This window comes from Psammomys obesus, unplaced genomic scaffold, assembly GCF_907164565.1.
Source record: "Psammomys obesus unplaced genomic scaffold, mPsaObe1.curated_primary_1811, whole genome shotgun sequence".
In the NCBI taxonomy this organism is placed as follows: domain Eukaryota; kingdom Metazoa; phylum Chordata; class Mammalia; order Rodentia; family Muridae; genus Psammomys; species Psammomys obesus.
In genome coordinates, this window is record NW_026590663.1 from 3,067,097 (window position 1) to 3,080,493 (window position 13,397).

The following is a 13,397-nucleotide window of genomic DNA, read 5'->3' on the forward strand; positions in this document are numbered from 1 at the left end:
TCTTCTGTGAAAATAAATAAATAAACAAAAGGTGTTGATACCCAAGTGTGTGTGTCTGGTGGACCACTAGACTCCCCCACTGTAGCAGATGGATTTTCCATAAGGGTTTATTTGTTTTTTTGACAAGTATGTGTTTTCGTATTATCACATAATAAGTGTCGGTGTCACTTCATAATGAATTAATAGCACAATATGTGGCATTTGAGCTGACAGTTGAAAAATACATAATGGACACCTATAATTTCAACACCACTCCAAACTCAGGGCACAGAAGTTTAGAAAGAAAAATTCTTTGAAATTACAGAGTCAAACACAAAAAGCAAAACCAATTATTGAAGCTGTACAAATATGTCTTGCATTTTAATATCTTCCTTGTAAAATGGCATTAAAAGAAATCAGTTCAATTAAAGGTGGAAAAGAATGCTCATCACATGCTTTCAGTTCTAGATCAATGCCAAACTTACACTATGTTCCTGTCTGTCTGGTGTCAGAATTATCAAGATGACTTTATAACTGAAACAAAGTAATATTCTAATCAAAGTACCAAATTAACAAGTGATAATTTGGTATCACCTCACTTTCTGAAGCCAGCTTAGGAAAAAGAAGGCTGCTCCTTTGAGGTTACATTTCATATCAGTGCGGCCACCCTTTTCCCCTTCACAATTTAGACTCCTAAATACAGCCACACCCAAGCTTTAGCAGGCACGCTACAGTAGAAGGACTATACTCTGAAAGACAAGACAGACAAGAGGTACAGCACACCATGACCCAAGACTCATCTGCATCCTCAAGCACCAGGAAAAGTTTATGAACCTGAAGTTTAGACATGAACTGAAGAATCATAAGCATGGTCAGGCATGTGAACATATTTTCAAAGCAAGAACCAACGGTGTCTTTCACCCTCCAAAGATTTCACTTTAGGCCTATGAGTAAGTGAATGTATTGAAGAAAAATCTGCATGAAAGCTTTCTTTGTCACTAGGAAACATAGCATAGCCATAAAATGTCTCAAATCATTCTCAGATTGCTAGTTTCTAACTGTACATACTATACTGAGTCTTTGCTCAAAACTTACTAGCTTTTAATTCTTTTTTCTGCCATGTATAGAAAAAATATCCACTTGGACTTTAGTTTTGTGCAGGGTGATAAGAATGCATCTATTTTCATTTTTCTGCATGTAGACATCCAGTTGGACCAGCACCATTTGTTGAAGATGCTGTCTTTTTTCCACTGAATGGTTTTGGATTCTTTGTCAAAATCAAATATCCATAGGTGTTTGGGTTTATTTCTTGGTCTTCTATTCAGTTCCATTGATCCACTATTATATTTCTATGCCAATACCATGCAGTTTTTATTACTATTCCTCTGTAGTACAGCTTGAGATCAGGGATGGAGATGCCTCCAGATGATCTGTTGTTGTACAGGATTGTTTTGGAAATTCTGGTGTTTTTTTTTGTTTGTTTGTTTGTTTGTTTCTCCATATGAAGCTGATAATTTTTCTCTCAAGATCCATGAAGAATTGACCCTGCACAAAACTAAAGTCCAAGTGGATCAAGGATCTCAACATAAAACCAGATGCACTAAATTGGTTAGAAGAAAGAGTGGGTAAGACATTGGAACTCATTGGCACAGGATTCAATTTCCTGAACAAAACACCAACAGCACAGGCTCTAAGAGCAACAATTGATAAATGGTACCTCATGAAGGTGAAAAGCTTCTGTAAAGCAAAGAACATAGTCATCAAAACAAAATGACAGCCTACAGACTGGGAAAGAAGCTTCACCAACCCTATATCTGACAGACAGCTGATATCCAGAATATATAAAGAGCTAAAGAAGTAAAAAAGCAGCAAATCAATCAATCTGATTAAAAAATGGGGTACAGAGCTAAACAGAAAATTCTCAGCAGAGGAATACAGAATGGCAGAGAAACACTTAAAGAAATGCTCAACATCCTTAGCCATCAGAGAGATGCAAATCAAAACAATCCTGAGATTTCACCTGACACCCACCAGAATGGCTAAGATCAAAAACTCAAGTGACAACACATACTAGAGAGGTTGTAGAGAAAGGGAAACCCTTCTCTATTGCTGGTAGGAATGCAAACTTGTACAACCAATTCGGAAATCAATCTGGCGCTTTCTCAGACAATTAGGAATAGTGCTTCCTCAAGATCCAGCTACACCACTCCTAGGCATATATCAAGAAGAGGCTCAAGTACACAACAAGGACATTTGCTCAACCATGTTTGTAGCAGCTTTACTTATAATAGCCAGAACCTGGAAACAACCCAGATGTCCCTCAGTTGAGGAATGGATACAGAAATTGTGGTACTTTTACACAATGGAATACTACTCAGCAATTAAAAACAAGGAAATCATGAAATTTGCAGGCAAATGGTGGGACCTAGAAACGATCATCCTGAGTGAGGTATCCCAAAAGCATAAAGACACACATGGTATATACTCACTCATATAGACCTATAAGATAGGATAAACATACTGAAATCTATACAACTAAAGAAGATAAACAAGAAAGAGGACCCAGGGTACGATGATCAATCCTCACTTAGAAAGACAAATGGGATGGACATTGTATGTAGGAGCAAACAGGTAAAGGACAGAAGCCTACCACAGAGGGCTTCTGAAAGACTCTACCTAGCAGTGTATCAGAGCTGATATTATGACTCATAACCAAACCTTCAACAGAGTGCAGGAAATAAAAAAAAAAAAAAAAGGTGGGGGGAGTTAATATGACCTGGACAGGACAGGAGTTCCACAAGGACCAAATATATCTGGGCACAGGGGTCTTTTATGAAACTGTTTCTCCAAACAAGGACCACGTATGGATGCAACCTAGAGCCTCTGCTCAGATGTAGCCCTTGGTAGCTCAGTATTCAAGTGGGTACCCTAATAAGGGGAACAGGGACTGTTTCTGACCTGAACTCAATGGCAAGATCTTTGACCTCCCCCACCCCAGGGAACAGCAGTCCTGCTAGGCCACAGAGGAGAATTTTGCAGCCAGTCCTGAAGACACCTGATAAACCAGTATCAGATGGAAGGGGAGGAGGTTTTCCTCTATCAGTGGACTTGGAAAGGGGCAGGGAGGAGATGAGGGTGGGAGGGTGGGATTGGGAGGGAAAGACGGAGTGTGATACAGCAGGGATACAAAGTTAATGAACTATAATATTAAAAAAATAAAAATTAAAAAAAGAAAAGAAAAAAGAAAAACACCAATTTTAAAAGTTTTATACAAGAAGAGAATACTTTAAGAATGTGAAAGGTAAGTGAATAAAGTGTAATTAATAAAAAAAAAAGAATGTGAAAGGTTCCTTAATCTCTGAAAGTGCCACAGATTATAAAACAAGGCCTCAAAATAACTACTTATAGGGAAGCCACAGATTAGAGGTCATCCATAAACTCAGTATCAACATTTCAGTCACATTTTGTTTCTTCGATGGGTACTTCTCACTGAAGTCAGCAGGAGGACTTATTTGTTCAGCTTGCTCTTCAGTGAATAACTTTTGTTCTACTTGTGAGGAACACAGAGGTACGTAGGAATGTGGGTGGCTCAGAGGCATCAAGAAGCTCAGGGCTTTTAATCCTCAGAACTGCCAGCACTGTCAACATCACTTTCCCCGCTGCTATTCTCTCCCTAAATCAAGCAGGCAGATACTGAGTTTGTTAATCGTGTGACATATTTGTCAGCATCGTTTTGACTACTTGTGTCACATTCCCTCCTGGTTCTGCTAATCGAGCAATCCTTTCCTTATTGAATTGTCTTAGCTCTTCGGTCAGAAATAAACTGCTATAGGGCTGGTGGTGTAGCTCTGCAGTAGAGTCCTTATCAAGCATAGACAAAGCCTGGGATTTCATTCCCAGCTACACACAGTGTAATGACTGCAAAGCAAACTCAGCTGGCTAATGCCTGTAGTACCAGTATTCAAGAGGCGGACGCAGGAGGATCATACACAAGTCGGCGGCCAGGCAGGACTGCATAGTGAATTTCAGGACAGACAGGTCTACACAGCAAGGCCTTGCCTAAAGGAACAACACAAACAAACCCCCAAACACACAAATGACCACAAATAAAAGGACTTCATCGTGGACTCACAGTTCTGTTGTCATCTCATATTCCTATCTACTACGGGCACCACCCTTCTGACTTAAAAGCCCAGGTGTGGTTTTTGTTTTTCTGGATAAATGGCGGGTGAAAGGCATAATTATTGTCATGCATTTAAGAAAATGGAGTTGTACACATAGGAAATATGTGTTTCTAAGAGAACTACCCTGGCAAATTTGCTCCGAACTGTCTTAACACTGGTCTGCAAATAGTCCTTGGGTTTCTGAAATGAACAAAAAGAAGGCATTCCTTTGTGGGACTTGGTCATGAATATTAGTAACGAGGAGGCTTCCAAGGTGCAGAGAGCTCTCTGGAGGCCGCAAAAACGCACTGTCTCCAGTGGAAGTAGCCTCACAGGGCCTGCTGGCTGGATTTCATCACTGCTCCTGGACAGGCACTTCCTATCTTCTCATCTTTCAAAGAGGAAACTATGGTTCTCCTTTTACTTCTCTTTCACAGACTAGACTTGTGCTAGGCAGGGTAGGAAGAAATGAACTATTTGGTAGGTAAAGGCTAAAGCATGGCTGATCTGATAACTCCTGTGGGATCCATGTTTTCATTGGTAGAGAACTATTACAAAGAACAGCAAGTCAGCGGAGAGACATTCATCCTGGTTCCTTCTGCATGGAATGTAGAGGCTCTAGCTAATGACGTGGGCAAAGAACACAACATGTCATAATGAGGTAAAATGGTTAAGATAGATTTATTCCCTTTACCCTTTCTTTACATATACACCACCACAGCTTCTGGGGCATTTTTGCCACTCACACTTTAAATGTCTTGTCAGTTAACACGACACAAAAAGTTATGGTGTCTTATCTTAAAAGGCAAAATATCTTCCTCACAATAAATGGCAACACGACTTGCAATTTTGCTAAAAATGTGATTATGAACACAAGATTTTTTTTAAAGCTTAAAAGACTGTGAAATTTAATATACAGGACAAATTAAGACTTAAAAAGCAAATGTCATGAATATGCATTTCAGTGATACGGGGCTCATAAAGATGTTTCTCTTAAAATCCACTGACATTGTCCTTCCAAAACCTTCTCTTCTATTGCAGAATGTTGATTAAAGACAGAGACAAGCCATGGTCATCTACCTTTTTTAACTGATTAAACTTTGCGACCAGAAAACACACACACACACACACACACACACACACACACACGGGGGGAGAGAGAGAGAGAGAGAGAGAGAGAGAGAGAGAGAGAGAGAGATCAAGAATATGATATACCCCATTCTATGGGGTGAGCATTACCAGGGAAAGTAATTAGTAAATAGCAATTAGTGTCAAATGGCCATCAAGAGGCCAAGTGTGGCAGGACCCGAAGAAGCAAGCTGCCTGCCTGAGAAGCAGAGCTGTCGCCATCACTGGAAAGCTCGGTCTGAGAAAGATCAGGTGATAGCAGACAGTGGTGGCTTTGGGGACAGAATATCTCTGAGGTATGGAGAAAGTGAGCAAGATCAGGTAAGTGGAATGTAACTATTTCCTGCTAAAAATGATGTTACAAATGTGGGGAGATGAGAACATAGACAGCCAGGGAGGTTGAAGAAACAAGAGGAAGCTGGTATCTGCTGACAGACCCAGAGGGAAGACTAGTTTGGCTCAGGAATGTAGCCTATCCATGTCCTGTACAGAAGATACAACCGAAAAATGCTTCTAAGCAAGGGGTAAGGAAATCAAATTCTCTCACTCCTGAATCAAGCAAAATTCCACCCTTCCAGCTCAGAGTAGCTGAAAAAGGATTCATGTTCAGTCAAGTACTCTCATATCCAACTACAGATAGCAGGTGTGAGAAACACATCTTTAAAGCAGACCCAGAAGGGGTGATGTTGACAGAGGTCTTGTTTAGTTTTTGCTTAATTTTTTTTTCTTATAACAGATATGCTTGAAACAAGGAGAGCCAGATCAAAAGCTTGATGGACCTCCTCTCTAGATAAGTGGGGTCTACGTCGGTGACATTTTAGGTTCAGTAGGCACTTTATATGTTAGTAAAGATTCATAAAGACCATTGTCTGTGAACCTAAGTACCTTGCTATGATTTTAGGACCTAGAGACAGTATATATGGTGGAAGGGATACCTAAATTTCCTTCAGTTCACAAATATTGTTTAGCAGATATTAATTATGGGCATATGTTTTCTCCAGTATCAGGCCTCCTACAATGTGGAGCAGATGAAGCTGACGGTTTTTCTGAGAAAAGGCAGCATCGGTAACATTTTTCAGTGTTTAATGCACTTGAGGTCACTTACTATTAGTGACTTCTTTGATTTAATATCATCGCTTCCTGCCCTACTTAGTTGAAACAAAAACCACACCTGCTCATTCTGGCTAATGAAATGCTCTTTTGTGTACTGAACGATTGGCATGAAGTCTCTGTCAGCCTCACTGTCTGTGTTCAGGTTCTTTCATTTTAAAGGCTAGAAAGAACCCAGAAGGTTACAATATGGAACCCATCAAACTCTTCATCCCTTAGCAAATGTGTACTTCGGGCAACAGGGAATTCACACAGTTCCTACCTCCTGTATCAGTTCATTTATTACCACTTTACAAGAATAACCAGTCTTGGAAATAACAAAAGAGGACTTTTTAAAGGGAAAGTATTGGGGCTGGAGGTTCTGGTCAATGGAAGAGCAGGTATTTTAGCATGCAAAAGGCTCTGGTTCAATGCCCAGCACTAGAAACCTGGAAAATTAAAAAGAAAACGAGTAGTGTTCTGATTATACACTCTTTCTTGCCATTAGCTTGTCAAATAATAGAAATGAAGAGCTTTGTTATTTTCATAATAGGATATGGAGAATTGGGCAAGAAATGAAAAAAGTGTGAAAACCCATTTCTTCTTTTTTTCCTGATATATGGGCACAAATAATGGTCTCCCATGGGAACGGGCATCCTGCAGGTGGATAGCACTGCTGTGTGGCAGGGGCAGAACTGGTATGTAGTACAAAGATGATTAAGACAGTGGCTTTAAGTCATTTTACTTTTTCATTCCAACTGTAAGTACATTTAAGATACGCATTGTGATATTTTGACATATTGACATAACTACTTACTGTGGTAAGGCTAATTAGCTTATCCATCTCTTCCCATTACTGTTTTTGCTATTTTAAAAATTGGAAAAAAATACATGTGCATGTTAGTGAAGTACCTAATGGAATCCGACATATCATTAAAAAGAAAGTGTTGTCATTTGTAACAGCATGGGTGGGGTGGAGGGCATTGTGCTAAGTGAAATGAACCACGTGGAGAAAGGCAAAAATCAGATGATGTCTCTTATATGAATCTAAGTCTAGTTCATGGATGTAGGTTAGAAAGGGCTTCACTAAAGCTTGGGAACAAAGAGGCAGGGGGAGGAAGGAAAAATAAAGAAAAGGAAAGGAATTAGTTGCGGTGAGGGGCAGTCTACAGAATTCAGCCCCCTAGTTGGTTATTCAATACCAAGTGGCCATCCCTAAAAATCATACACACACAAGCAACACCAAAAAGACTGGACAGGTTGTATTTACATATTTAGGCACATATATATTATAACATATATGTATATTATATATACTCATTGGGTATTAATATATAATGTATATGTTATATAGAAATAATATATATGTATGTTATGGGCAATGTGTATGGTGTGTGTAAGGAATTGGAGGGAGGAAGAAAGGGGAAATGGTATGATTATATTTTAATTTATAGAAATGTATAATATGTGATTTTGACCATTTTTGTTGTTGTTGTTTGGTTTTTTTGGAAACAGGATCTCTCTGTGTAGCTCTGGGTGGCTTTGAAATCTGCCTGTCTTTGAAGAGCTCCTGAGTGCTGGAATTAAAGGTGTTTACCATCATACCCAGTGAGTTAGAGCACTATTTTATATGTCAAAAACATTTTTAACTATGGAACTATGGTCCTTTCATGTTGTAACAGTAAGCATATGTTTTTTGTTGTTGTTTTGTTTTTCTTAAGTATGGTTGTCCAAACACAGATGTCTAGAAAAATAAAAAAACAAAACTGCAAATCTAAAAGTAATAATTTCATCAAAGTACATAAAACAAAAGACTTGACAGTTAACATAGGAAACTGTCATCTTTACCTTTCTGATAGGCCATAAGAAAAACACTAACTTTGCTAAAATGCCTGAGCCCTGCCCTCTAAACAGTTATTTTACATGGTGAAAGGGTGTTAAGGTTTCAGATATTAAGGGTCTTTGTTAATCAGGAAGTGTTCATTGATCCAGGAGGGACTAATGTATTCCCCAAAGGGATTGTGTGTGTGCCAGTGTGTGATACGCTCATGTGTGTGCACACGTGTGTTAGGTGCATTGTGCATTTGTGTGCCTGCATGTAAATGTCAGCTGAAGGTGTCTTCCAACAGCCAGTTCTTAATCTCACAGATTGGACTGCACCGGCCGGCCAGCAAGTCTTGGGAGTTTCTTACCTTCCACGGCAACGCTGGGATTACGTGTTCACTGACAACCTCCACCCGTGAGCTGCTGGCTGGAAAAACTCAGGTCCTCATGCTTGCAAAGCAGGCACAATACCAACCCAACCGCCTCCTCGGCATTCATAAAGGGTTTGACATGCGAGGCGAAAGGGATCAGTGTTGGAGATGTGACATAGGAGAGCCTTGGCCATTCACCGCTGGTGATGGACACGGAAGGCCGTAAGTCACAGGATACTGACAGCCTCCAGAAGCTGGAGGAGGGGTGACGTTGCCTACTAAAGGGATGCAGACTGGATGCCCTGATTCCAGCCCACGGAAGGGCATTTTGAATTTATGACCTCTGTTACAACTTGCCTCTTTGTTGCTGTGACAAATACTACGACCAAAAACAACCTGGGAAGAAAAGGATTTACGGGGCTTATCCTCACAATCTATCCTCTAGTTCAAGGCAGGAACTTGAGTATGAGCAAGGTGGGAACCACAAAAGAAAGCTGTTTGCTGCCTTCTCTCCATGGCTCTGTCAGCTTGCTTTCAGCCCAGCACCACCTGCTCAGGGTGGCATTCCCACAGCATGCTAGGCCCCACCCCCATCAATCTTTAATCGAGAAAACAACTCACAGGTCAACCTGCTGCAGGAAATTCCTCACTTGAAGGTCCAACTCCCCAGATGTCTTTGGTTGATAAAGACTTAACAATATAAACTTCAAGCTCACAAAGTAAAGAATGCTATCTTGTTTAAAGCCACTACACTTTTGCTAACTTGTTACAGGAAAACAAGAAACTAACAGACAATGAAGGCTGAAATTTGGCTGGGAAAAGAAACCCTCACTGATTCAAAGATATTGTCTTCACATGCAGATATTTTTTTATCACCAGCTTTATCTGCTTAGTTATGTGTGTTTATTTCTGTCATATTACTTTATTTGAAGAAAATTTTAAATAGAAAATATGCAATGTGTGTGTGCCAGGGTGAGTTTATGGGACCACATGTGTGTGGGAGCCTTCTCAGACCAGAAAACAAAAAACAAAAACAAAAACAAAAAACCATTACAGGAAGTTGCAAGCCACTGTGTGGCTTCAGAGAACTGAACCCAGGTCCTCTGTAAGAGCATCAAGTGCTGCTCTTGATTTCTGCACCTTCTCTCCAGATCCACCTGCAACATTCTTACAGGACTGTGACTGTATTACATGTTTTGGATATACTGTCTCATTTCGTATTTTAGTTATAATTGTAATTAAAGTAAAAGTTTAGACTTTCATTGTAATAAATGCAAATATCAACAAATTAGAAGTTGAAGTAACAAGGGTCATCACATAATATCACCACATGATCAAGGACTATTTATTCTCTTCAAGCTCTTCTAAAGATTCTGAAACACATAACCAAGCTTGTCAGTTACTGCGTTTCCCATGGCTCAATTGAGAACATTGGCCCTTTTCTTTTTCATACATCATTTTTATTGGCCAAAAAGTATTGATTTCATATTTCTCTTAGGAAGAAATAATACATCCCATCATGGAGACATCTATGTCTTAAAAGCAATCTAGACAGGAAAATATTCTGATTATTCTTGATCTATTCCCCTCAGCCATAAATTATGAATGGCCATGACCTTTGCATATACTTATGGATACAGTTTCCATAATGGACACTCCATGAGCAGCTTTATTATGCTTTAAAAAAAAAACTAGCCTGGTTATAATACTGCCTGTCATTTATAAGACCCTTTCAGAGTGCCACAGAGTGCTTTATGAAATTTAAATTAATTTTCACATTATCCTAAAAAGCTAGGCATTATCTTGTTATGTAAATAACTCGACACTGAAGTTAATTGAAGAGCTAAGAAAGGTTATTTCGAGACAGTAATACACACTTTCAACTTCCTATCTCTTCCTCAGCGTAACACATTATCTTCTTAATTATTTCACAAACATTGCATGAATGATCTTAGCCTTGTTCTTACCATTTGGATATTAAGTATGACAAAATTTCTTAGAGTCAAGTTGACTGCTGTGTATCTGTAAAATGATGCTAGATGGAGGAACAGCTTTCGCCTAAACGTGGATACCACCAGCAATATCCTTAAACTCAAGAGTGTGGGGCATAAAACGGAGAAAAGTGTTCTGGGTGTGACTAATTCATTTATGGACTGTATATCCCTTTCAGTATTTGTATTATAAACTAACTGCCATTCTGAAAGGTGTCAGAGAACGTTTACTGTTCAGTGAAGTCTATGCAATTATCAATTTGCCATTTTAAAGGTAGGGGTAAGAGAGTCATTAGGTCACAAAAACAATGAGGAAGAAAAACTGAGGAGTGGAAGGTTGAGGAAACTTAACTAATGCAAAGTGGCATGAGGGAAGACGCTGAGATGAAGGGCAGAAAGAGATGAAGGCCGGGAGAGAAGACTCTGAGAACAAGCAAAGAAAGATAGGGTGTCCTCCCTTCATGCCCTTGTAGTTACTATGGAAGACTCGGTTCCAGAACTGATGTCTTGTGTAAGCAAGTTTCAGATGGTTCACTCTATGCTGAAAACAACAACAAAAACAACTGACTTGAATCTTGTACTTTTTAGAAGACTTTCTGACTCTTAAATTTACATAGAAAAGTGAACTAGCTACAAATCAAAGCACACAGTTTTACTAATGCTCAAGACTGCTAAGCTGCATGCTCTCATCCAAGTTTCACGGGTCACATGCCCATTTTATAAGATATGATATTTTCCATATTCATAGATATTTTGTATCCCTGTGATGACAGAATTCAAGTTTTATCATGTTAGAAGCTTTTCACATATATGTTATTACTAATTATCAAGATGGCAAAAGTTACTCATCCTGCACAACTAAAAATTTGTGACATTTGACATGTGACATTTGTGCATCTTTTCATTCAATGCCACCATTCTATTCTGCACCGCCAGTCTGACTTTAAGTTACATATACAAGGGGTAGGATGCTTATTTGTCTCTCTAGTTTGGCAGATGTTACTTAGCCATATTTTTTTTCTAGATTCATCCCTTCAGGCTGAATAACATTCCATTTTACATAAAAACCACTAATAGCTAGAGAACTTCAAACCACAACAAGCAGTCATGTCACATCTGCTATAATTGTTTTTAATAAAAAGGTAAGATCAGTGTCTTGTTCAGACATCACCAGACAGGTTTTCTCTTGCAGTGGGTAAGAACCAATACAGAGGCCCACAGCTGGACAATGCATGCAGAGAGAGAGATTTTGGAATGCTCACCCTAAGTGGTACCTTAAGTGCCCTTAGAGCTGATAACACTATGTCTTCAAATTTTATTTTGTCTCTTTGTACCATGATATCTGTATTAACCTTTATCTGGAAAATGAAGTGACTTGAATAAATGAGCCATATATCCTTTTAACTTCAAATTATACACACAGAACAGAGAGCATCTGAAAAAGCAACTGGTCTTGTTTCTTAAGCAGTTCTAGATTTAATTTATACCAATTACATAATAAGTGAAATAAGCAATCATAGATTTTTCTTAGAAATAAAGATGTCTATAAAACTTGAGCTTCATTTACTTAAATGGTATCTTTTGCAGCTACCTGGGCCCTATTTGAACTTTAAGAATTAAATCACCCCAAATTTTCTACTATCTTATCCCCTCATACCACAAGTTTTTACAAAAGCCTCTGGATACTGTGGTTAGTGGTTCTTTGTTTGTTTGTTTTTGTGGTCCTAAGGGATACAAATGATTTAATTTTAGTCTTATCCATATATACAATGTATTCCTGTCTATTTATGCAGCATACTTTTTCTTCCTAAAAATAATCCTGATTTTGTTCATAGAAACAATGGAATATTTAAAACTATAATATCATCAGACCGTCTTGAACTCAGATATTAAAAATATATGAAATAATCATTGTATAAATTTACTAACAGACAGAACATCTATGTACACCAAATCTATGCGATGCTTCTTTGAAAAATTACACAAACCCCAAGTGAGTAGAATACACTGAGTTCCCAGTTAGTGTTGTGAAGATAGCCATTCCTCTAAAACTGAAGTGGGATCAGAAATGTATGATCTTATTCTAAACTTCACAAGGCAGAGCAAATTAGCTGAAGAAATTACAGCAGACACAGGGGAGTGGATGGGAGGGGAAAAGAGGTTATATTTCAAAATTGGGAGATTTCTACATTAATTACAAAGCTGATGTCAGCACGACAGCATTGTATTGGCATCACTATAAAGAAACAAAACAATAGAATGCAGAATCCAGAAAAAGACACCAGCAGTGGAGACAGTTGATTTTTCAATATGGGAATTAAGTAAATTTTCTCCAAATTTATGTAGAAAATTGGTGATTTGCATATGAGAAATATGGTTCTTTAGCCTTTATGCAGCTCTAGTTTTAAAATTAATTATGAGCAGCACCAAAATCCCAAAAGTTTAAACTGAAAACAATAAAACTTTTAGAAGAAATCAAGGAATTTTGACTCTTAGTTTTACGAAAAAGGTGTTAGATAGAACATTATGAACATAAGCCATGAGAAAATGTATACAGTGGACTTTAACAAAAATAAAACTTCTGTTTTTCTATCATACTATAAAAGAGAAAGGACAAGTAAAGACTAGAAGAAATATCTGTATCCTATAATTTAATAGTGGATACATAAACAATATGCCAATCTTTTCAAGCTCAAAATGAATAAACAAGCAACACAGATTTGGAATACCAGCTGAAGCCAGAAAACTAGAAAGGGGCCACTGGGTATACGGATATACGCACATGTGTGGGATGGAAGAATTCCCGAAGACAGAGCAGGTAACAGAACACAGGTGGTACGAAGGTGGAAGGG

The 13,397-nt window shown here is 38.5% G+C and overlaps 1 protein-coding gene across 8 annotated transcripts in view; it reads right to left on the reverse strand.

The window, feature by feature from the left end:
- Positions 1 to 13,397, reverse strand: part of Cadps2 (calcium dependent secretion activator 2) — a 486,122-nt gene that overhangs the window by 193,361 nt on the left and 279,364 nt on the right. The window lies entirely within an intron of this gene.